The 27,059-nt window shown below is 42.7% G+C and overlaps 1 pseudogene; it reads left to right on the top strand.

The window, feature by feature from the left end:
• The first annotated feature begins 1,736 nt into the window (after positions 1-1,736).
• LOC148683844 (uncharacterized) lies at positions 1,737-18,594 on the top strand (annotated as a pseudogene).
• The last annotated feature ends 8,465 nt before the right edge of the window (positions 18,595-27,059 follow it).

Genomic DNA, 27,059 nt, shown 5'->3' with positions numbered 1-27,059 from the left:
TTGACTTTGCAGCCAGTCCTTTCATCCGCAGTTTTCGAACGTTTCGGAAGTCAAACAGACTTCCAGAACAGATTACGTTCGATAATCGAGGTTCCACTGTATTATTGTTTCTTATCTAGGCATGGACAGAAAAATATATCCGCCACCAGTGTTTACATGGGGCAGCCATGTTTTTGCCATACAATTCCCCCTGACAGTGACACAATGGCATCAAGTCCCATCTATCCCAGGGTGATTGCTCTATGAGTAAGTGTGTGGCAGCAAGGACCACCACGTGATGGCTGCCTAGATAGATCTGTGGACAGATAGATATTCTTATTTTAAAGTGTTAAAGGGAAAAGGGGATAAGGATGAAGGCAGTGAGAAAACCACTGAGCCACCTGGTAAAGTCATCCACTATACCACAGATTCTGAATGGCCAAATGATCTGTTCCATGTTGTGATTGATCCTGTTTGGATCAACTGTGTCTTCTTTGAATTTGAGAAAGGTGGATTCCTCCTCCATCCCTCTTCTTATCTGCTCTTACCTATTATAATTATTATAATATTTTGGGAAGGGTTGTTTTAAAGCTGAGATAAATGTTTTTAAATGCATTGTCATATAGTTTGGGAAGAAAGTCTTAAGGACCTAGATTTTAAAAAAAAACTTTTCCAAAATTATTTTTCTGAGAAGTCCCAACAGAGAGGCTAGAAGCAGAAGTGTTGCCCAGCTGCCACCGAGTGGGCCCAGAGGTGCATCCGGAGTGCAGTGGCCAAGAAGGTTTTGTTGCCAAACAAAACTGCCAGAGTGCAATTGCCAAGAAGGACGGTTATATATTCAGTAAGTAAAAAAAAAACCTAGTTTCTTTCTGCATGAGGATATTTTTAGCTTGTTCTACAGGACCCAAATATGTCCAAATTACAAAAAAGGTCAGGTCCTTATCTGAATGAGATGCTTCAATAAATTGTTGTACTAGAGGAGCATCTTTCACATTGTTTCTAATCCTAGAACGGTGCCCTGATATTCTTACCTTTATAGGTCTGAGAGTATGACCGACATATAACAAACCACAGGGACACCAAATTACGTAAATTACACATGGATAGCACATTTGGCAAATGCCTGTAAAACAAACTTAAAACCTTCTTTATTGGAAAACTCTTTTACCTGTAGAGCATATTTACAAGGGGTACAATGCCCACATCTAAAAAAAACCACGTGGAGGACTGGACAACGTACGTTGTGTGAGTGTGGATTTTAAATCCGTATGCACCAATATATATTTAAATGACTTTGTGCATCGTTTGGCAAAGAGAGGGATGTTATCACACCCCAGGATATCCATAAGATTATGCCAATGATGCATAATGATTTTCTCAATTTCAAAAGTCATATGGTTATATTCTAGGGAAGCGTAAATACACAAAAATCTTGTATTAACATGTGGAACAGATGTAAGAAGGGTCGACCTCTCTCTTACGTGTGTTTTTTGGATGGCAGTTGTTATGACTGAGTTTGGATAACCTCAAGGTAATAAGGATGCAGAAAGTATTTTTGAATGGGCTTTAAAGTCTTGTGGGCCCAATGAATTGTGTTTTAATCTTAGAAACTGACCTAAGGGAAGGTTATCACGGAGATGTTTGGGATGGTTAGATCTGTAATGTAACAAGGAGTTTCTATCTGTGCTTTTCTTATAGAATCGCACTTTAATTCTTAATTCATCCACAAATATTTCTAGATCAAGGAAAGGTAAACAATGTGGACTCGATGTACCTTCAAAGGTCAAGTGTGGACTCGCACTATTAACCCAACGGTTGAACGGTTAGAAAATATCCTCCGAAAATATAAATATCAAGTCATCTATATACGGGTCATAAAACAGGATGTATTCACTGAATGGGTTATTATGAGTAATATGTTCTAAATCAAAATTTCTCATAAAGATATTGAGCACACTGGGAGCACATTTAGAGCCCACGGCAACACCTTGTTTTTGAATGAAGTCCAATGAACCAAACCCTTATAAAACATGCCCTTGCTCTTTCTCCCGCTCTTGCCCTCCCCTTCCACCCCCCATGGTTAACTGTTAGGGGGAAGTCTGTGCTGGGGGAAAAGGAGAGAGGAGGGGGCCATCTGGATTTAGGAGAGGATGCACACTGGGGAGAGGGGCAGGACTGGACAACAGGGCAGGCGCCACCACTGAGAAGGCCCTCTGCCTAGTTGGCAGACTGTCTCTCCAGAGTGGTGCATGCTCTAGTTATCTCTCGCTTGGACTACTGCAATGCGCTCTACGTGGGCGCTACCATTGAAGGTGACCCAGAAATTGCAATTAATCCAGATGTGGCAGCTAGACTAGTGACTGGGAGTGGCCACCGGCCACATAACACCAGCCCTGAGAGATCTACACTGGCTCCCAGTACGATTCCGAGCACAATTCAAAGTGTTAGTACTGACCTTTAAAGCCCTGTATACCTGAAGGAGCGTCTCCACCCCCATCATTCAGCCCGGATACCGAGATCCAGCAACAAGGACCTTCTGGCGGTTCCCTCATTGCAAGAAGTGAGGTTACAGGGAACCAGACAGAGGGCCTTCTCGGTAGTGGCACTCTCCCTGTGGAACGCCCTCCCAGCAGATGTCAAGGCAATAAGCAACTATTTTACTTTTAGAAGACAACTGAAGGCAGCCCTGTTTAGGGAAGTTTTTAATGTTTGATGCAGACCAATACCAATAATGTTTTATTGCCTGACCAATAATGAATGGAGTACAGTGGTACATCAGGTTACAGACACTTCAGGTTACAGACTCCGTGAACGCAGAAATAGTACCTCGGGTTAAGAACTTTGCATCAGGATGAGAACAGAAATCGTGCTCCGGCAGCGTGGCGGCAGCGGGAGGCCCCATTAGCTAAAGTGGTACCTCAGGTTAAGAATGGACCTCCAGAACGAATTAAGTTCATAACACGAGGTACCGCTGTATGCTGAATCAGGCTTGGTCTGATCCAGCAGTGGTCATTTTATGTTTTGTATGCACTATGATTTGCAAATGTCCAAAATAAAAAGTCAAATGTCATGCAATCTTCTGCCTTAACAGGTCTCTTTGCCATCCCCTCCTACCGTACCATGCAGGGGGAACTTCGTGTGGGGCACTGGCATGGCACTGTCCTCACAGTGACTGCTGCTTTTTCGTCCTTCTCCTCTTCAGTCACTTCTCACTCAAGAAGGCAGTGGATGGGGATGAGAAGAAACAGAGCAGAGAGTGTACCTATATGGGCCACCAAAGGAACCGGAAGGAATGGGTCAAGGAGATACAACATGGTTCCTCAGAAGCCACACCTGTCAAGCTCAGTAGCAAAAGAGACATTGCCTCCTCAGCCCATAGCACCACTATTCAGCATTACATAACACTTCCTGCTCAGTATTGCCCTGATTCTTCTTTCAACTTTGCTCACTGGCCTTGTTCCACTGCCCTGGCAAGGAAAGCATCTTCTGTACCTAAAACAAATGCTTCTTTTCCACTTCTACCCTATATATACTAACAGTACAATCCTATGCAATCTTACTCAATAGTAAACCTCACTAAATCCCCCAATAAACAGATGAGAACATGATGTTGCTCTTTTTTTAAAAAAAAAAATTGATACTCCATATGACTGAGTGCCACCAGGAAAAAAATAATTGCTTCTGAGTCAGCATGTTCTCCACAGCTTCTCTCACAGGACAGGAGCTTCCAATCTTAAAGTAAAGAAGCGGAAGGAGGGAGATAGTTCCTGCTGTGCAGTGTTGGGGAGGCAGAAAGAAATTCTTACCTGGACGGGCTGCACTGAAGGGTAAAAACAGGACCCAGGTACAAACTAGGAGTTGAGTGATGAACCACATAGTCGCTGATCACTCCAGAGTTTGAAATCCCTGTGCTTCTTTGTGGTGTCCTCTTTTTAGCACAGTCTCCACACACCGTTAATTACGGTTGCAAAACACTGCACTCCATAAATAGGCATGACACTCATACCAGACAAAGGAATCTCAAATACTAAATATAGTGGTGCCTTGCTTAACGAATGCCCTGCTTAACAAAATTTCCGCTTAACAAAAGGTTTTTTCGAGCGGAGGTTGCATCGCTTAACGAATGGTTTTTCCCCCGGCTGCGACTCGCTTGACGAATTTTGTCCCTTATTTTCCCCGGCACGGAGCGCAACTTCAGAGACCTCCGAAGTTGCATTCCGTGTCAGGGGAGGCAGGCGAGAGGCAGCGGCGGGAGAAGGTCTTCCCCGCCCCCACCTCTGGCCCCACACCCCGGCATGGAGCGCAACTTCAGAGACCTTCGGAGGCAGGCAAGAGGCGGCAGCAGGAGAAGGTCTTCCCCCGCCCCCGCCTCTGGCCCCACACCCTGGCACGGAGCGCAACTTCGGACGTCTCCGAAGTTGCGTTCCGTGGGGAGGGAGGCGGGCGAGAGGCAGCGGTGGGAAAAGGTCTTCCCCCGCCCCCGCCTCTGGCCCCGCACCCCCGGCATGGAGCACAACTTCGGAGACCTCCGAAGTTGCGTTCCGTGACGGGGGAGGCAGGCGAGAGCCGAAGCGCACCGATATGGGGGCTGGAGCCAAAGCGCGCCGATACGGGGGCGGTTTTGCCGGCTGCCTCCCCCTTGGCTTGGGGAAGGCAGACAGCGAAAATGTCCCCACACCGGCGCGCTTCGGTCCCATCACCCAGAGCCGACGTGCGCCGATTTGGGGACGTTTTCGCTGGCTGCCTTTCCCAAGCCAAGGGGAAGGCAGCCAGCAAAACCCTCCCCGCACCGGCGCACTTCGGCACAGTCACCGGGATCCGAAGCATGCCAATTTGGGGACGTTTTCGCTGGCTGCCTTCCCCTTGGCTTAGGGAAGGCAGCCAGCGAAAATGTCCCCAAATCGGCGCACGTCGGCCCCATCACCCGGAGCCGATTTGGGGACGTTTTCACTGGCTGCCTTCCCCAAGCCAAGGGGAAGGCAGCCGGCAAAACACCCCCGCACCGGCGCACTTCAGCCCAGTCACCGGGAGCCGAAGCGCGCCGCTGTAGGGACTTTTCGCTGGCTGCCAAAAGCCGTGCTTTCCCCTCACCCCGCTGGACACAGCGCAGATTGGAGGAGGCTTCTCCTCCGCTCCGCCCTGTGTCCGGTGGGGTGGGTGGAAAGCTGTCGGCGGCAGGGGGAGAGGAAGGAAGAGAAAGGGCTGCTTTCTCTTCCTTCGTTCCTCTCCCCCCCCCCTGCCCAACAGAGCCCGCATCTGACAGGGGTTCGGAAGCCCTGTCAAATGCCAGCTCTGTCAGGCGAGGCGGTGGCACACACCTCTCTTGGCTCGGGGAAGGCAGGCAGGCAAGAGAACAAGCACCTGCCTGCCTTCCCCGAGCCAAGAGAGCAAGTACCGCTGTCGCCGCCAGGCCCCCGGAGCCCATAGGAACGCATTAATTGACTTTTAATGCGTTCCTATGGAAAACGGTGCCTCGCTACACGAAATTTTCGTAGCACCAATTGAGTCCTGGAACAAATTAATTTCGTCTAGCGACGCACCACTGTACTGGGAGAAGAAACTCAAGAGAGGTGTGTATGTGCCAATCAGCTAGGCTGGGCTATGAAAAATTAGCTCTGGTCATTTCTCCCCTTTCCTGTATCCCTGCACTGCTTTGGCATGGGATTTCCCACATACGTAGTAATTCTGAAATTGCAATGAGCAAATCATTATTGTTAGGTCTGAGCTCTAATTCATTGCTTCCTGCAAAGTCCTGAAGGCAACACCTCAGCTTCAGAAGCACCTCATTGTCATTCTGAATTGGGAGTGGGGAGTAGGGCCTTTTTAAAAAACTGGAAATCACCCAGGTGGGCGCCAATACCAATATAAGAGAACAAAGGAGATGTTCCTTGTGATTTCCAGCACCTCTTTTTTTAGAAAAACAGCACCGGTGAGGGTGGGGGGTGGGTTATATTCCTGACAAACTGACTCTCCACACTCCCTTCAAAGACCTCTATCATTGCTGAAAACTATTAGCAATTCCAAGACATGTAACCATGGGTGTAGTCAGGGTGGGGGGTGGAGGGTACCACTCCTAAATTAAGTAAAATTAGAAATCATCAGAATATTTGAAATTGAAATGCTTGCTGAAGTCACTTGGATGATCTTGTGGCGCATTCTAACAACATAACTGGCAACACAACTGAGAGATAGGGCATGGTTTCCACCAACTGATGGAAATATTTTCTGCTTCCATTTAAAAAAAAAAGATTCTGCTCGTCTCTGGGGTTGCTACATTTCAAAAAGTAAAAACCAGGACACCAGTGTAATTGAAAATGGGAACAGGGTCCAATTTTGTTCTCAGAGCACCCTAGTGGAATGAAGTGAAGCTTGGAAAAGCAAACAGCAGGAGAGATTTGTGTCTGGTTCTGTAAAAGTGTCTGAAAAATGAACAATTCCCTGCCCCTGGAAATGCAGGCTCTCTGAAACCATTTAATTGACTCATGCAACAGTTCCTGCTAATCTTGTTGATCAACAACAAATTAATCCTTGTTATTAATCTATGGGCTGTGTCACATATTACATTCTGTAGGTGCACATTTAAAAAGTTTTACATTCATATATACAAATATAAAGTAGGAATGCAATAAACATATGAGTCATAACCTGGGAGCCAGGACTAGCACGGTTCCAAGTTGACAATAAACTCAATATGCTACAAGTTCTATGAAATGTTCTTTCTATTCATGATGGTTAGTCACAAATATGTGCAAATGAGAAACTATTATACATACTGCGCATATGGTATTTTTGCCACCAACATTTCTCATAGTGAAAGAAGTAAATGTTGAGGTTTTTATCATCAACCATGAAATCCTTCGAAAGTGGCTGTCCAAGTTAGGAGTGGATGAAACCATCAGCCTGCATTTTTTAGTACAATACAGTATTGATTTGATGAGTTTGCATGAAGTTCTATCCAAGGAGAGGAGCTGAGAAGGCAGAAGGAAGTGACAACAGTTGAATGGGGTGGCAGGACTGTCCCCTTCAGGGCTGAGGGCATTGGCTGGGCATGAGAGCTTTGCTTGGTTGATGCTGGCTTTAACTAGGATATCTCTGAATACTGAATCATACTCAGTTTATCTACTACAGATATTTCTTTGACATGAACCAGTGAAAGCTAAAGACCACTTGGGAAGCTTTTGGATGTTTGGGTGAAGTGTGTGATAGAACACACAAACTCTCACATACAACCAGCCACATGTACATATTTTCATTCATCCTATGAAGACTATGCAATCTCATTCATGCAGTTGCAAAAACTTTCTCCCGCACTCATCATATTTCATAGTGATCACTCGTCATACATTTTTTTATGCTGCCCAGAAATGTTTTATTTTTGTAGCACAAAGATACAGTTTGACAAAGATTAATAATCTCCCACTGTCACATATTATTTATATTTAGGCCACCTCACAGGGTAAAGGCCTCCCAAGACTTCATATATCGGTAGCAGGGTCATCATTCTTATAAATTATTTGAAGCACAACCCACTTAGCAAGGCTTCTAGTCGGCACACCCAATGATCTTTCTTTTACCCCCTCCACCTGATGTTATCCAAAAAGGGAAACTGGAATCGCGGTCTTTCATTCAGGTAGACGCCACTTGGAATTCCTGGAAAACAAGAACAGAGTAGTCAAAATATCATTAATGTTGAACAGTTCCAATGAAACCTATAGCCTAAATTATTTAAAAAATAGAAAGGATTCTTCCAACTAACAAGTTCTGGGAAGTACAATAGATTTACTTCATAACTCTGAATTTATATCTTCAGCAAACCTGTGGAAACTGTGACCCAGAATTCTCTCCCCATGCTAAACATCAGTGACTCATCATAGCCTTGCCTTTTAGCATTTCCAAAACTTGCTTTAGAGTCATATTGGAAGCACCATACATAAAGTTTTAAGCATTTGTGGAGATTGGGCTTTTCCCAGAGCCATCCCAGTTTGATCAACTGACATCTACTGAATGCTCAATACTCACTGTACATTGTCAACTCATTTCTACAAATGTTAGTCATGCTCAGAGTTGACCCACTGAAATTAATGGGCTTGGCTAATTTCAGTGGGTATACTCAAAGTACATGTCAGTGGAATATGACCCACTGCACTACTAGATGCATTTATACATAAAATCTTGAACAATGAAGAGAATTTTGGCACTATTAGCCATAGCCCACATACAATTATGTCACCACAAGGCCTAAATTGTTGGTTTCTATTCCTCTCACTGTGTTTATAAATTCAAGCAAAGATTGTTGGAATCACAGGAGCTAATGTCTGCTGTATTCTGTTTTTTAAGGAAATCATTAGTTTACACCAGGCGTACTATTGGGACGACCCTGTTTTCTGAGCATGTTCTGAAAGTTGGGCAATAGGGGCAGTACAGGATTCCTTTTGGTGTACAGACCTCCCTGCTGCACCAAGGATTCCCTGCCTAAGCTGCTTCAGGCCATGGCGGATGTGCTCCTGGAGACCCCTAGTTTGGTTGTCCTGGGGGATTTTAACATCCTTGCCGACACAAAATTACAAGAGGCTGCTTGGGACTTCATGGAAAGCATGGCCTCCATGGGGCTACCCCTGAATAAGTTTGGTCCAACTCATAGCTGTGGACATGCCTTAGACCTGGTGTTTACCTCTACAGATGTTGGAGATGTGAAACTAAGTAAAAGTGAAACAAAACAAGTGCCATGGACAGTTCACTTCCTGGTGCAACTGGACTTCTCCACGACCCTTCCTTTCTGCAGGGAGGTGGGACCGATTCGGATGGTCCGTCCCTGCCACTTAATGGATCCAATTGGCTTCCAGAGAGTGGTAGGGGATGTTTTATCCCATGTTGATGGCCTGTCAGCTGATTCCATGGGGGCCTGCTGGAATGCAGAGTTAACCAGGGCTATTGACTGTTTGACTCCGAAGCGCCCTCTCCCACTTCATGGAGCCCAGACAGCTTCATGGTTTGCTCTGGAGCTGAGGGCAATGAAACAATTGTTGAGATGGCTAGAGCACTAGTGGTGGAAAACTCATTCTGAATCAGACCAGACACAGGCTAGAGCTCAATGTCAAGCCTACCCAGAGACAATGGTGTTGGCGAAAAGGACCTTCTTCACTGCCTCTATTGCATCTGTTGAAAACAGCAGCAGGAGACTCTTTCAGGTGGTTCACAGTCTATCGGAACCACCTTAGTCACCGGGGCCTGGTAGGGACCCCAAGATCTCCTACAATGCTTTTGCAAAGTGTTGGTTTGTTTTTTTTTCAGATAAAGTCGCTCAGATTCAGAAGGAGGTAGGCTCCACAGTGGGAGCAGGGCCAGGGCGGGAGAGTGCTAGAGTCCTGTCTAGTCATGTTATATGGGATCAATTCCAAACTGTTACCTCCGAGGATGTGGACAGGGTGCTTGGACGAGTGAAACCGACCACCTGTCTCCTTGATCCTTGCCCATCCTGGCTAATAAATGTGAGCCAGGAAGGGCTGGGTGATACGCTCTGCAGGGTGATGAATGCTTCCCTCTGTGAGGGAGCCTTCCCAGACCCGCTGAAAGAGGTGGTCATTAAACCACTTCTTTAACAAACATCTTTAGACCTGGCCACTATGGCCAACAATCGCCCAGTCTCAAATCTACCATTCTTGGGCAAGGTGATTGAACGGGTGGTTGCTGAACAACTCCAAGCACACCTGGAGGATGCGGACTATTTGGATCCCTTCCAATTGGGATTCAGGCCTCACCATGGGAATGAAACTGCCTTGGTTGCACTGGTCAATGATCTCTGGCAGCTAGGGACTAAAGTGAGAGCTGTTTCCTAGTTCTGCTGAATCTCTCAGCAGCCTTTGACACCACTGACCATAACATCCTTCTTGACCGGCTAGAGCAGGCACCCCCAAACTTCGGCCCTCCAGATGTTTTGGACTACAATTCCCATCATCCCTGACCACTGGTCCTGTTAGCTAGGGATCATGGGAGTTGTAGGCCAAAACATCTGGAGGGCCGCAGTTTGGGGATGCCTGGGCTAGAGGGGCTGGGAGATGGTTCCGTTCCTTTCTCCTGGGCCATGTCCAAAAAGTGGTTTTGGGGGATTGGTGTTCTCACTTGTGGGGTGCCTGATGGTCCTGTCCTCTCCCCCGTGCTTTTTAATATCTATATGAAGCCGCTAGGAGGGATCTTCAGGGGGTTTGGGCTGGGTGTTCATCAATATGCAGATGATACCCAGCTCTACCTCTCTTTCAAATCCGAACCAGGGAAGGCAGTGAAAGTCCTTTGTGAGTGTCTGGAGGTGGTTGGAAGATGGATGGCGGCTAACAGGTTGAGGTTGAATCCTGACAAGACAGAAGTACTGTTTGTGGGGGATAGTTGGTGGGCAGGTGTGGAGGACTCCCTGGTTTTGAATGGGGTAACTGTGCCCCTGAAGGACCAGCCTGGGAGTCATTTTGGTGCTCCATGGGCAGCTGGGAGCTGTCCATGGAGGCTCATTTTAATTCTGTGTCCAGGGCGGCTGTCTACCAGCTCCATCTGGTACGCAGGCTGGGACCCTACCTGCTCGTGGACTGTCTCACCAGAGTGGTGCATGCTCTGGTTATCTCCCGCTTGGACTACTGCAATGCGCTCTACGTGGGACTACCTTTGAAGGTGACCCGGAAACTGCAATTAATACTGAATGCGGCAGCTAGACTGGTGACTGGGAGTGGCCACTGGGACCATATAACACCAGTCATGAGAGCTCTGCATTGGCTCCCAGTACGTTTCCAAGCACAATTCAAAGTGTTGGTGCTGACCTTTAAAGCCCTAAACAGCCTCTGTCCTGTATACCTGAAAGAGCGTCTCCACCCCCATCGTTCAGCTCGGACACTGAGATCCAGCGCAGAGGGCCTACTGATGGTTCCCTCATTGCGAGAAGTGAGGTTACAGGTAACCAGACATAGGGCCTTCTCGGTAATGGCACCCGCCCTGTGGAACGCCCTCCCATCCGATGTCAAAGAAATAAACAGCTATCCTAATTTTAAAGGACTTCTGAAGGCAGCCCTGTTTAGAGAACTTTTTAATATTTAATACTGTATTGTTTATAACACTCAATTGGGAGACGCCCAGAGTGGCTGGGGAAACTCAGCTTGATGGGTGGGGCACAAATATATTATTATTATTATTATTATTATTATTACACTGTCTTTTGACTAATGTAGCTGAATCCAATATCATTTCTTTTTCTATAACTTCTACCGCACCACTTATTCTCATATAAGCTCACAAAGCTATTATATACTGTGCACCAAGCTATTACATATTACATGTCTACCACTCTTAACCACTACACCACAGAAAGCTGACATAGGCTGGATCAATACACAGGGGGGAAATGCTATAAACAAGTCATAAATAAATTCATTATGACAAAAGAGGAAAAACTATGTAAAATTGCACAAAGTTTTGTGCTCCACAAAGCCAACTGGTGTCACATGCTTATAATGCAGTTATTGCATTATAACATGAGCAATGTAGCTGAGTCCAACCTGAGTAGGATGCTAGATCCATCTAGCTTGGTGTTGTCTACTCTGACTGGCAAGGACTCTCTTCCAGCCCTACCTGGAGATTAAGGGGAATGAAATTTTGATGTTTTGCATGAGAAGCAAGTGCCCCCAAGGTGGGGCTTTGAGGTGTTTCACATCAGTCTTCCCCCAACAAGTATGTCCACTGGTCAGTGGTTATAAGAACTGAGGTTTAAAATGTCTGGAGAGCACCAGATTGGGGAATACTGAATTTCCCTCTCACTCTCACTTTAAACTGACTTATGTGGGGGAGGGAGACAGTGGTCCTGAAGGTAGGAGTCTATCAAATGCTGAAGATGATCATCCAAATGTCAAGGACCAAATGGAGCAAAGAGCACGCAGACCTAGTGGTGGGAGGAAAATATCCTTAAATAAGAGACATGGGGGAATGATCAATGGTCTTCAATGTCTGTATACTAATGCACAGAGCATGGGAAATAAACAAGATGAACTCGAGCTCTTGGTACAGCAAACTAAATATGACATAATAGGCATCACTGAAACCTGGTGGGATGAGTCTCATGATTGGAATGTAGTAATAGAGGGATACAATCTATTTCAGAGAAATAGACCAAACAGGAAAGGAGGAGTAATAGTGTTATATGTCAGGGATGTGTATACCTGTGAAGAGATCCAGGATTTAAAACTTCAAAGCCAAGTTGGGAGTATCTGGGTCAAAATCAAGGGAGAGAAAAATAACGGTGATCTCATTGTGAGAGTTTACTATAGATCCCCAAGCCAAACTGAGGACACAGATGATGCCATCCTGGAACTGATGGCCAAGCATTCAAAAGGAAGTGAGATAGTAGAAATGGGGGATTTCAACTAGCCTGATATTTGTTGGATGTTAAACTCAGCCAAGAGCATAAGGTCGAACAGATTCCTCACTGGCCTTGCAGACAATTTCATTGTCCAGAAAGTGGGAGAAGCAACAAGAGGATCAGCCATTTTAGATCTGGTCCTAACCAATAGTGATGACCTGGTTAGTGGGGTGGAAGTGACCATGCTCTTCTGGACTTTATTATACAGCGGAAAGGAGCAAGCAAGCATACTAAGACTCAAATTCTAGACTTTAAGAAAGCTGACTTCAGAAAACTTAGGGAAGCACTGGGTGAAATCCCATGGACAGTAATACTAAAAGGGAAGGGAGTTCATGATGGTTGGGAGTTTGTTAAAAGGGAGATATTAAAAGCACAACTTCAGGCAATACCAATGAGACAGAAACATGGAAGGTGCCTAAAGAAGCCAGGGTGACTATCTAAAGAACTTTTAACTGACTTAAGATTTAAAAGGGATATGTACCAAAAATTGAAAAGGGGGGAAATCACCAGAGAGGAATTCAAACAAATAGCCAGCACGTGCAGAGACAAAGTCAGAAAAGCTAAAGCACAGAATGAACTCAGGCTTGTTAGAGAGGTTAAAAGCATCAATAAGGGCTTTTATGGGTGTGTCCGTAGCAAAAGGAAGAAAAAGGAAACAGTGGGGTCACTCAGAGGAGAAGATGGTGAAATGCAAACAGGGGACAGAGAAAGTGCAGAAATCCTCAATGCCTTCTTTGCCTCAGTCTTCTCCAAAAAGAAAACAATGCCCAACCTGAAGAATATGGAGCAGATGATTCAGCAGGGGAAACACAGCCCAGAATAAGTAAGGAGGTAATACAGGAATGCTTGGCTAGTTTAGATGTATTCAAGCCTCCAGAGCCAGATGAATTACATCCAAGAGTATTAAAAGAACTGAGAGAGGTGATTTCAGAACCACTGGCAATAATCTTTGAGAATTCCTGGAGAACAGGCGAAGTCCCAGCAGACTGGGGGAGGGCAAATGTTGTCGCTATTTTCAAAAAGATGGAAAGAGAGGACCCAAACAATTACCGCCCAGTCAGCCTGACATAAATACCAGGAAAGATTCTAGAGCAGATCATTAAGCAAACGGTCTCTGAGCACCTAGAAAGGAACGCTGTGATCACTAAAAGTCAGCATGGGTTTCTGAAAAATAAGTCATGTCAGACTAATCTGATCTCATTTTTTGACAGAATTAGAAGCCTGGTAGATGAAGGGAATGCTGTGGATATAGCCTATCTTGATTTCAGCAAGGCCTTTGACAAGGTGCCCCATGATATTCTTGTAAAGAAGCTGGAAAAATGTGGGCTAGACAATGCTACCATTCAGTGGATTTGTAACTGGCTGACTGACCGAACCCAAAGGGTGCTCATCAATAGCTCCTCTTCATCCTGGAGAAAAGTGACTAGTGGGGTGCCACAGGGTTCTGTCTTGGGCCCAGTCGTATTCAACATCTTCATCAATGACTTGGATGATGGACTTGAGGGCATCCTGATCAAGTTTGCAGATAACACCAAATTGGGAGGGGTGACAGAATCACACTTCAAAATGACCTTAACAGATTAGACAACTGGGCCAAAGCAAACAAGATGAATTTTAACAAGGCGAAATGTAAAGTACTACACTTGGGCAAAATAAAAATGAAAATGAAAGGCACAAATATAGGATGGGTGACACCTGGCTTGACAGTAGTACATGTGAAAAGGATCTAGGAGTCCTGGTAGACCACAAACTTGACATGGGTCAACAGTGTGATGCAGCAGCTAAAAAAAGCCAATGCAATTCTGGGCTGCATCAATAGGAGTATAGCGTCTAGATCAAGGGAAGTAATAGTACCACTGTATTCTGCTCTGGTCAGACCTCACCTGGAGTACTGTGTCCAGTTCTGGGCACCACAGTTCAAGAAGATTACTGACAAGCTGGAACGTGTCCAGAAGAGGGCAACCAAAATGGTCAAAGGCTTGGAAACAATGCCTTATGAGGAAAATCCATTAGAAAAAGAGTTCACCTTTTTCTCGGACTCGCAAAAGTCAGGAAGTAGAGTGGACTACATTTGGATTACAAAGGACTTATGTCCAAAAGTGACAAAAAGCGAGATATGCCCTAGAACGTATTCAGACCACAACGCAGTTTTAATGGAGTTAAAACAGTACTTGCAGGGTTCTTTTAGATGGAGGATGAATGACTCTTTATTGAGAAATGAACAGATAAATAATAAGGCCCAGAAGACGTTGAAAGATTATTTTGAATTAAATTTGAATAAAGGACAGGATATTACAATGGTTTGGGATGCCAGCAAAGCAGTAATGAGAGGATTTTTGATTCAACAGAATACAATTTGGAAGAAGAAGAGGAATGAAAAGAAGCAAAAGATTTTGGACAAAATGAAAGAAAAAGAAAAAAAATTGAGGGATAATCCAAAAAGCCAGGAAATCCAAAAAGAGATAAAAGCTTTGCAGGTGCAGTATTCCCAAATTATAAATGAAGAAATCGAATGGAAAATTAGAAGAATGAAGCAAAGATCTTTCGAATCGGCTAACAAATGTGGGAAATTGCTGGCCTGGCAATTGAAGAAAAGACAAAAAGAGAATACAATTATAAAGATTATGGATGAAGGAAAATCTATTGAGAACCCTGCTGAGATACGGAAATGCTTTATGAAATATTACAAGCAGTTATATAAAAGGGAAAAAGAAGATTTAGATGTAATTGAGAAATTCATAAAAGAAAATGGGTTGCAGAAAATTCCAGCACAACAAAAGAGCCTACTGAATGGACTGATTACAAGACAAGAGGTTGAAACCGCAATTCAAGAATTGAAAAATGACAAAGCCCCAGGTCCTGATGGACTTACCTCCAAGTACTACAAAACATTAAAAAACTGGTTGATACAACCATTGATGGAGGTTGCAAATGAGATTTTAGGGGGGGGGCAAAGCACCAGAGACTTGGAAAGAAGCTTTTATCTCTCTGATACCAAAACCGGATGTGGATAAGACTCAGGTTAAAAACTATAGACCAATCTCCTTATTAAATGTGGATTATAAGATATTTGCTAGCATTTTGGCATCAAGATTGAAAAGGGTGTTGAAAGATTTAATTCATAAAGACCAGGCAGGATTCCTGCCTGGTAGACATATGAAAGACAATGTGAGAATTATAATAGATATTCTTGAGAGGTTGGAAGTAAAAATAAACACCAAAGCAATGCTAATTTTCATAGATGCCGAAAAAGCTTTTGATAATATTTCTTGGAATTTTATGAAAAGAAATTTTGCAAAAATGGAGGTTGGCCAAAATTTTGTTAATGGGATTAATGGCATTTATTCTGAGCAAAGAGCTAGGATCATTGTAAATAATGTGGTCTCAGAAGAGATAAGAATTGAGAAAGGAACAAGACAAGGGTGCCCACTCTCCCCCCTGCTATTTATTTCTGTCCTGGAGGTTTTGTTGAATATGATAAGGAACGATGATGGTGTTAAAGGAGTTACAGTGGGTACAAAACAATATAAGTTAAAAGCCTTTGCAGATGATTTGGTACTGACTCTACAGAACCCTGAACAGAGTACGGTGAGAGCACTGCAGATAATTCAAGAGTTTGGCAGTGTGGCAGGCTTTAAGCTAAATAAAGAAAAAACTAAGGTATTAGATAAAAACTTGACATTGCAAGAGAGACAAAACATGGAGGACTGCACAGGACTGAAGTGTGTAAAAAAAGTGAAATACCTAGGAGTTAATATGACGTCAAAAAATTTGAACTTGTATAAAGACAATTATGAAAAATTATGGAAAGAAATCCAAAGAGACTTGGAAACATGGACAAGGTTGAAATTGTCTTTAATGGGAAGAATAGCAACTGTTAAAATGAATGTATTGCCGAGAATGTTGTTTTTATTTCAGGCCCTACCAATAGTTGATAAGATGAAATGTTTTCAAGAGTGGCAGAAGATATTGTCTAAATTTGTCTGGCAGGGGAAGAAACCTAGGATTAAATATAAACTTCTGACTGATGTAAAAGAAAGAGGAGGATTCTCCTTGCCAGACTTAAAGATTTATTTCGAAGCCGCAGCTTTTTGTTGATTAAAGGAATGGTTTCTGTTAGATAATGATGACTTGTTGGATCTAGAGGGCCATGATAATGCGTTTGGTTGGCATGCATATTTATGGTATGATAAAGTAAAATTGCATAAAGGTTTTAAAAACCATATAATTAGAAAATCATTGTTTAATGTTTGGATTAGATACAAAGATTTATTGGAAAGAAAAACCCCTAGGTGGATTTCACCACTTGAGGCAAAGAAACCTAAAAGGACAAATATGGATGAGAATAGGCTGAAATACAAAGATATTTTGATGGAGGTGGGAAACCACCTTAAGTTAAGGCCATATGACCAATTGAAAGATAAGTTGAGTGATTGGTTTCAGTATGTACAGATAAATGAAGTATTCAAGTTAGATAAAAAATTAGGATTCCAAACAGAAAAGTCGAAATTAGAAATGGAATTATTAGAGACAGACCATAAGAATTTGTCCAGAATGTATAATTTGTTACTAGAATGGCAGTTGAAAGATGAGCAAACAAAATCAGTTATGATTGAATGGGCCAAAGATTTGGGCCACAATGTGATGATGTCGGAGTGGGAAAAATTGTGGAAGAAGGGAATGAAATTTACGGCTTGTACTGTGTTGAAGGAGAATTTGATGAAAATGATGTACAGATGGTATTTGACGCCGGTTAAATTAGCTAAAATGTACCACAAAAGCGATAACAAATGTTGGAAATGCAAGCAGGATGTTGGCTCATTCTACCATATGTGGTGGACATGCCCTAAGATAAAAGGCTTCTGGGAAATGATTTATAATGAGTTGAAAAAGATGTTTAAAAACACATTTTTGAAAAAACCGGAAGCCTTTTTGCTTGGAATAATTGGGGAAGAAATTCCCAAAGATGATGTTAATTTGTTTATGTATGCCACCACAGCTGCTAGGATTTTAATAGCAAAATACTGGAAAAAAGAGGAATTGCCTTTGAAGCAGGAATGGGAAATGAAAATGATGGACTATATGGAATTGGCAGAATTGACAGGAAGACTCCGGGACCAAACAAATGACAAAGTTTTAAAAGATTGGAAGAAATTCAAATTATATATAGGCAATGTATTTGTTAATTAGATTTTGAACATCCAGGAAAATAAAGAAGATAAGGCAATAGGGAGATAATAGAAGATTGAAAGGGAGAAATTATGGTGGATGATATAAGATGAAATTTTGAAGTGTTAAGGAGATTATATGATGGGTAAGAAAGATGATTTAGAAACTGCTACAGAAGTTTATAAAAATGAAAATCAATTAGTGGGGAACTGGGGAAGCCAGAAGATAATGAATATTAAAATGGATTCGGGATGATATATATATATATTTTCTTGTGTGTTGTGGATGTTGTTTTTTGTTTTTTGTTGTATTTGTATTTGTATTTTTGCACTATGTATTGTTTTTGTATTAAGTGTGTTGATAAAATGTTTAATAAAAAATATAATTAAAAAAAAAACAATGCCTTATGAGGAACGGCTTAGGAAGCTGGGTATGTTTAGCTTGGGGAAGAGAAGGTTAAGGGGTGATATGATAGCCATGTTCAAATATATAAAAGGATGTTATATGGAGGAGGGTGAAAGGTTGTTTTCTGCTGCTCCAGAGAAGCGGACACGGAGCAATGGATTCAAACTACAAGAAGGAAGGAAGCTTCCACCTAAACATTAGGAAGAACTTCCTGACAGTAAGAGCTGTTCGACAGTGGAATTTGCTGCCAAGAAGTGTGGTGGAGTCTCCTTCTTTGGAGGTCTTTAAGCGGAGACTTGACAGCCATATGTCAAGAATGCTTTGATGGTGTTTCCTGCTTGGCAGGGGGTTGGACAGGATGGCCCTTGTGGTCTCTTCCAACTCTATGATTCTATGATTCTCCCTGTCATACAAAGTGCCTTGACTAATTATTCATCCATCCAACCACTTCTGTTATTCCAGGCCCCAGCATCATGCTCACCGATATCAGGACAGTAGCTCCATTTCTTGTCCTTGTCATAGCTCCCTGTTGTCGCACACCAGGAGAAAATTATCTGCGAATTATCATTGATGCAGGTATGGAAAGTTTGGCCCTTGTACACAAAGGGGAAGAAACAGGGTCGTCCACCATCATTACCTCCATACTCTAGAACCAAACAGTGTTAGATTTTATGCATTGAAACATATTAGTGCTGATCACAAAATACAAAAAAATAAATAAAACAAAAAGAGCACAGAAAGAGTTCTACTGCATCAGACCAAAGGCCCATCTAATCCAACATCAGATGCCAATGGAAAACCCACATCTAGCTTTGAATTCATGAGGAGGATCTATTTACTTTATTTGCGTAAAATGGCTATGCATATGTGTGACATAGGAAACCAGAAATAGAAGAAAAAACAGGTCACCTCGAACTGTACAATGTTTCCAGCCATTCATCCTTCTTGTGCCATGGTCAACTGATGTGGCACACCACGGTTCAATATGATGATCCATGGGGCAAGTGTAATAAGTTACACCATGGTAAACAAATGGGAAGACACAGATATTTTGAACTGAAATGGAAACAGGTATAAGAATAAGAACTACAAGTCATCAACTGGAAACGGTGCAGTTATCATCCATGCAACAGCTGTCTCAATTTCCACTTAATCAGCATTCAGTTTTCTAGTCAAATTGAAGCTGGTTTAAGAAAACCACACACCAAACAGCAGAAACTACAACATCAATGTGGATTGTGGCTAATACCATGTGAATGTGGCTTCAGAAACTAGCAGTGAGTGAGCATTCCCCCCCTGCCCAGCGTGCCAAAGACTGGTACCATATGTAGTCACTGGAGCATCCCGCCCAACCTGGGCTGTGGTAGAGGCAATTGCGACCAGCAGCCATGCTTTCTCAATCCAAGCCTGAGTGCTTTTATTTATTTATTTATTTTGCCCACCACTTTCCCCGGAAAACCCAATCTTCATCACTGAATCGGTTCGAATTGCAATTCGGGTTTTCCATGGATTGCCATTTGCTCCAATTCAGCGGTAAAGAGTGGGTTTTGAGGGATGCCAGCTCCAAAAACAAGCAGGCAGATGTGGACCTGGAAAGCCGGGACCTGTGCCTAGAAATGTGGAGCAAAGGTAGGTATTGCTGAGCCTATTATTATTATTATTATTATTATTATTATTATTATTATTAACACTGTTTTTTTACTAATGCAGCTGAGTCCTATATCATTTGCTTTTCTATAAATTCTACAACACCACTTATTCTCATATAAACTCACAAAGCAATTATATACTGTGCACCAAGCTCTTAGATAATGTGTGACTAGTGGTTCATCAAACTAATCCTTTTTTCACTGTTCTGAAGCCTATTTACTCAGTTCTCTATGGTCCTATCCAAACCTGTCATCTCAGACGTCCTGGTCTGAACCTGGAACTGTGCTCAGGAATGCTAAGACTAAGCAAACTTTTCATCAGAAGATAGAAAGCTGACATAGGCTGGATCAACACACAGGAGGGAAAATGCTATAAAGGCATAAATAAAATCATTATAACAAAAATGAAAAAATTATGTGAAATTGCACAAAGTTTTGTGCTTTATAGAGCCAACTGGTGTCACATGTTTATAATGCAGTTATAACATAACATGAGCAATGCAGCTGAGTCCAAACTGAGTCAGACGCTAGATCTATCTAGCTTGGGGTTGTCTACTCTGACTGGCAAGGACTCTCTTCCAGCCCAACCTGGAGATTCTGAGGAATGAAATTTTGATGTTTTGCATCCAAAGCAAGTGCTCCCAACGTGGGGCCTTCCAGCTGTTTCACACCAGTCTTCCAAAAAAAAACCCAACTATGGCCACTGGACAGTGGTGATGGGTACTGCAGTTTAAAATGTCTGGAGGGCACCAGATTGGGGGATACTGAATTTCCCTCTTACTCTCCCTGGCCTACAAAGTGCCTTGACTAATTATTCATGCAGCCAACCACTCCTGTTATTCCAGGCCCCAGCATCATACTCACTGGTATCAGCACAGTAGCTCCATTTCCCGTCCTTGTCAAAGTTCCCTGTTGTCGCACACCAGTAGTCCTTCTGCCTCGCATCTTGCTGGGTGCAGGTATAGTGAATTTTGCCCTTGTACACAAAGGGGAAGACACAGGGTAATGAACCATCATTACCTCCATTCTCTAAACCCAAACAGAGTGAGATTATATGCATTGAAACATACTAGTGATGATCAGATGATACAAAAATAAAAATAAAACAAAATGGTGAACAAGTCACATATATATACACCTTGCCAGGGATCTCCTTTGCAGAGGCTTAGAAAGAAAGCTACAAACCAAGGACAAAAGAATTGGTCAGGAGCCTGTGACAGCAAGTGACAATTCCTCAATTGACAATAATGTTAAAGAAACAAGAAACTATAAAGAAAGATTAAGTGACTGAATTCAGTTATACTAGATATAAAACAAGACATGAGGATAGCTGGCATTTATGCCACTGTAATATCAGTAATATTAGAAAAGATGGCATGTGACTTTTATGGTCTATGCAATCTATCAATTATTAATGGGAAATATTTGTATAAAAGCGCCTCTTAGGTAAATAGTCAATAATGCGAGATGAGCGCGCAACCCCAGAGTCGGTCACAACTGGACCTAATGGTCAGGGGTCCCTTTACCTTTACCTTTAATACATAAGTAATGTTAGAAAAGATGACATGTGACTTCTATGGTCTATGCAACCTTTATCAATTATTAGGAGGAAATATTTGCACAAAAGCGCCTCTTAGGTACATAGTTTTAACCATATTTTCAAATTAACATACTGGTGATTTGTTTCCTTTCTTCAGAGATCTTGTTGCTTGAATAAAATTTTATCCAATCATTGGAAGCAGATTTGTAATAGTTCGGGCATAAGGAAGATCTATACAAGCTACAGATGGTAGTCCCAAACCTGTTTAAGAGCACAGAAAGAGTTCTGCTCTATCAGACCAAAGGCCCATCTAATCCAACATCTTGTTTCCACGATGTCCAATCAGATGCCTATGGAAAACCCACATCTAGCTTTAAAGTTCATGAGGAGGATCTGTTTACTTTATTTCAGTAAAATAGAAGAAAATACAGGTCACCTGTAAAGTCACATGATCTCCAGCTCTTCATTTCTTTCGTGCCCATGTGAACTGATGTGGCACACCACATCTGATAATAGTGATCCTTGGTACAAGAGTGATACAATTTACCCTTGTACTTAAATGGGAAGACACAGGGATAACCAACTGAAATGGAAACAGGGGACAAAGGTGTAAGAATAAGAAGTGCAATTCATTAACTGGAAACAGTGTAGTTATCATCCATGCATGTGCGACCCCTGTCTCAATTTCCATTCAATCAGCATTCAGTTTTCTAGTCAAATTGAAGCTGCTTTAAGAAAACCACACACCAAACAGTAGAAACTACAGCATCAATATGGATCGTGGCTAATACCATTTGAATGTGGCTTCAGAAACTAGCAGCGATCGAGCAGGGGATACGGAGCAAGCCACTGCTTCTCATTCTGTCTCCTGTGGTGGGCTGGCATTCCCCCCTCCCCAGTGTGCCAAAGACTGGTACCATATGTAGTCACTGGAGCATCCCACCCAGCCTGGGCTGTGGTAGAGGCACTTAGGACCAGCAGCCATGCTTTCTCAGTCCATGTCTGAGTGCTTTTATTTTTTTTATTTTTTGTGCCCACCTGTTTCCAAGGGAAACCCAGTCTTTACCGCTGAATTGGATCAAATGGCAATTTGGGATTTCCATGGACTGCCATTTGCTCCAATTCAGCGGTAAAGAGTGGGTTTCCAAATATGCCAGGTCCAAAAATAAGCAATCAGATGTGGACCTGGAAAGCCCGGACCTCTGCCTAAAAATGTGGAGCAAGGGTAAGTATGGGTGACCCTATTATTATTATTATTATTATTATTATTATTATTATTATTATTAATACCTCACACATCTGTCTGGGTTTCCCCAGCCACTCTGGGTGGCTCACATCACATACTAAAACATCAAACGTTAAAAACTTCCCTAAACACGCTGTCTGCAGATGTCTCCTAAAAGCAGCAGAAAACCATGCCCCATTTTTTTCAAGCAAATGATGTGGTGGTTTTTAAGGGGAAGGAATTTCAGTCTACCCTTAGTTATACATGCCTGAGGTTTAGTTTAAGGGCTATAGAACCTCTATGAAGGCTGCAATCCTGTGCACACTTACCTGTGAGTAAGGCCCAGGGTTGTTTTTTCAGCCGGAACTCTCCAGAACTCAGTTCCAGCACCTCTCAGGTAGGTGCCATTGCTATTATAACAGAAGAAGGGAGCTGTTCATGTTGAGTTCCAGCACCTCTTTTTCTAGAAAAAATAGCACTGGTAAACCCATTAACTCAGTGGGACTTACTGATGGGTGGACAGACTGTAAGTCATCTTTTCCCCACTAAGACAGGACCATATCTAAACAGATGTTTATGCAAGTGATTGCTAGCTGTCAGAGATCCTTTGAAAGCAGAGATCAATGATCCACTAGCCTCATTAAGATGAATCAGAAACAATTCATGGAATATTTCTTACCCACAGCTTCAGGTAACAATAGTAAGAGACCACAGGTGAGCAAGTAGAATGCCATGATGGAGCCCATCTCTTCTCTAAGGGACTCTGACAGGCATAATGCGGGACAGGTACCCTTTTTTTAAGCCCCACTTTGCCCTTCCTTCCTCCAACTACAGGTGTCTGATGTTGGCACAACCACAAGAATTGGCATATGTTTATATTTCCCAACAGCAGCTCAATGTACCTCATTATTTTTTGCATCCTCTTTGTACACAATGCCAAGACCAAAGGGAAGTGGATCTTATCTTGCAATGAGTAAATCAGGAGGCTTCCTTAGAAAAGGATTACATCTGACCTGAAATCGAGAATTATTCCTTCTATGCTCCAGGAATGATGTATCAACAGACAGACAAATATGTGTTCCATTAGTCATCCTGCCACATCTTGCAGAATTAAGCGGCCCTTTCGAGGGGCAAGGAGAGGATCCCAGCAGGAACAGAAGGCAGCCTCTCCTCAAGCAGTTTCTCCACAAGGAGTTTCTATCTGTGCTTTTCTTATAGGGTCTCACTTTAATTCTTAATACATCCACAAAGATTTCTAGAGCAAGGAAAGCTAAACAATGTGGACTCGATGTACCTTCACAGTTCAAGTGTAGACTCACACTATTGATCCAATGGTTGAATGGTTCAAAAATATCCTCCAAAAATATAAATATCAAATCATCTATATACCGGCCATAAAACAGGATGTATTCACTGAATGGGCTATTATGAGCAATATGTTCTAAATCAAAATTTCTCATAAAGATATTGGCCACACTGGGAGCACATTTAGAGCCCATGGCTTTTGAATGAAGTACTTTGAACCAAACCTGAAAAAATTAGATAAAACTAAATCCAGAATCTCCATTAAAAATTGTACTGGTGGTGAAGAGTGATTATGATCCATTAGCAGTTCTTGGATTTGAGATTTTACTGTATCCTGAGGTGCATTAGTAGATAGGGATGACACATCCCATGTAGCAATTATACTAAGTGGAGTACCATGCAAATTTTCAATAAGGGTTTTTATATGTTTTGTATCCTTAATGTAAGACTGGTTTTTTTTAGTGAAGGGGTGTAGAAATGTGTCAATATATTGTGCACAATTTTCCAACAATGATCCTAACGCGGATACAATAGGTCTACCCGGTGGTGGGAGCACATTTTTGTGTATTTTTGGAAGTGTGTAGAATATTGGCACCCTAGTGTGATCGGGACATTAAAAATCCACTAAACTTTCATTTATATAGCCTAAGGACACAGCTTCATTAAGAATGATCTGTAATATTTTTTTTAACTGATGTGGTATGGTCACTAGGTATAGTTAAGTAGAAATTTGGATTACTTAGTTGTTTCTGGATTACTTAGTTGTTGATATAGTCCAGGCATCCCCAAACTTCAGCCCTCCAGATGTTTTGGACTACAATCCCCATCATCCCTGACCACTGGTCCTGTTAGCTAGGGATCATGGGAGTTGTAGGCCAAAACATCTGGAGGGCTGCAGTTTGGGGATGCCTGATATAGTCGATCTTATTCATTAGTACAATGGTTCTTCCTTTGTCCGCTGGTATTATAATTAGATTTTTTTCAGCAGTAAGTATGTTCAGGATTAAAAAATCCTGCTTACTCAAATTGTACTGCCTGCTACTCCTTAACTTCTTCTCTCTAATTTTTAGGTCATGGTGTACTAAATGTTGAAATGTTCTAATAGGGTGGTTGTGAGAAACTGGAATGAAGGTACTTCCATTTCATGCGGCTCAATGTGGTGCCTTCCATAGTTCTAGTTACAGGTAGGTAGCCGTGTTGGTCTGAGTCGAAGCAAAATAAAAAAATTCCTTCAGTAGCACCTTAAAGACCAACTAAGTGGTGTATCTGAAGAAGTGTGCATGCACACGAAAGCTCATACCAAAATATAAACTTAGTTGGTCTTTAAGGTCTTAGTTGGTCTTTAAGGTGCTACTGAAGGAATTTTTTTATTTTGGAATGAAGGTAGATATTCGTTTAAAAGGTTCTGGCATCCAAGAAGTGTTGCCAAAAAAATCTTTTCATTTGATCTGACAAATTAGTTTAAATAAATCTATTCTGGTTTGAAATGCGGAGGACTTGGGAGTAGGAACAAAACCTAGACCTAATTTTAATACTCGAGATTCTTCTCGTGTCAATGTCTTGTCAAATAAATTAACCACTAAAGTGGTATCTTGATGTTCAGGATGATTTCCTCCGGTAGGGGCATCTGGTGCGCCATGTGGAAAAAGACTGGTACATCTGACCAGATCTAAACCTAAGTTCTCAGTCTTCATCCCACCCGTTGGCACTAGATAGGCTAGAGTGCTCAAAATCAGTAGGAGTGGTTGAAAGGTAAGATACAGTGGAACACAAAATGTAAGCATTTAGTACAATTTATACCTAAGTAATTAAGTATAATGTGATGTTTTGAAGCAACACATAATATGAGTGGTGTTTTATTGTTTATTGTTTATGTTTACTTGTTTAGTACACCGTTTGCTTAATTGTTCCATATAATTTGTTCAAAACCATTGGTTTTTCATGTAAATTATCAACATGTTTTATCTTAAATAAATAAATATTGCAGAAAATAATAGTATGCAACTATTATTGCTCTACATAAAATCTAAAATTTATGTTTATTAGTTCACAATGTAACATACTGAGAATAAATGAGTCAAATTCCTATGTTTTCATCACTCGTAGTGAGGCAAAATTTCAATCTGTAGGAGCAGGGTCTAAATATTAACCGATTTGTCCCAAATTTGAAATTTGAGTATGTTTATACCATACGCCTGATATAAGATCAAGGGAGGAAACATTTTCCAAAAAAAGTTTTTTATGACCCACCCTACTGTCCACAGACACAGAACTCTCAACCATTTATTTGGAAAACTGAAAGTTTAACTTAACTGGGAAGCTCAACTGGGACTGACTCAATGGGACTTATTTCTCTTTCTTTCCTTCTCCCTCCCTCTGACTTCCTTCCTTTCTTCTTTCTCGCTTTCCTTCTCCCTCCCTGAGAGATCCCTGCCCCCTCCTGCTTCCAGGCAAGTAGCAGTTTTGATCAGGGCTGCTCCGATAGGCAGCATGAAGCCTCCCTCCACAGCACTGGGATCAGGGAAGGTGGAGGCAGACCGGAAGCTCCATCTTAGAGCCCCTGCACCACCATCATATGGCGACTTCCCATTGCCTTGGCCACCTCCTCCTCCTCCCCCTTCCCCCTCCGTCCTTTATGATCTTTCTGCAAGACCTGGACATTCAAGAAGGGGAGTGTGTGTGTTTTGGGTTTTTTTGCATTGCACAGAGCGCACTTCTCTGGGTCCCCCCCCCAAAAAAAATCAGCCTTCATGATTTTGGTTTATTATTTCATTACATGATCGACGCTCGCCCTCCTCCTTCCCCAGCTGCTGCTGCCACCGCCACTGTAAACACATTCTTTTCCAAGCCCCCTCCCCTCACTGTGCCTTTTTCCTCTTTATCAATCATCATCTCGCACTGTACAAGAGCTCGGCTGCTGCCCATTTTGCAAACATGCCCTTGCTCTTTCTCCCGCTCTTGCCCTCCCCTCCCCCCCCCCATGGTTAACTGTTAAGGGGAAGTCTGTGCTGGGGGGAAAGGAGAGAGGAGGGGGCCATCTGGGTTGGGAGAGGATGCACACTGGGGAGAGGGGTGGGACTGGACGACAGCGGGGAAGAGAGATATTATTTGCAAAGTACAAGTTCCCTGAGAGCACCAAAAGAAGGGAAAAGCCCAACTTCGCTTCTGAAAAGTGCCTGCTGGAAAATTTCCACATAGAAAAAAGGGGGGGCGGAGGAAACAGAAAAATGGCGGGCGGTGGTTTGCCCCGCCCCGGGTGCAATTTAGCCTTCGATCGTCACTGTCTCAGCCCATAGCTGCCAACCCTCCCCCCCCTTTTTTTGCAGGAAACTCCCTTATTCCAAGCCACAACTGTCAACTTTCCCTTTTTTTGCTGGAATTCCCTTATTCCAGCGC

Source organism: Zootoca vivipara, chromosome 12 (genome assembly GCF_965207765.1).
Source record: "Zootoca vivipara chromosome 12, rZooViv2.hap1.1, whole genome shotgun sequence".
In the NCBI taxonomy this organism is placed as follows: domain Eukaryota; kingdom Metazoa; phylum Chordata; class Lepidosauria; order Squamata; family Lacertidae; genus Zootoca; species Zootoca vivipara.
This window is presented reverse-complemented; position numbering and strand designations above follow the sequence as displayed.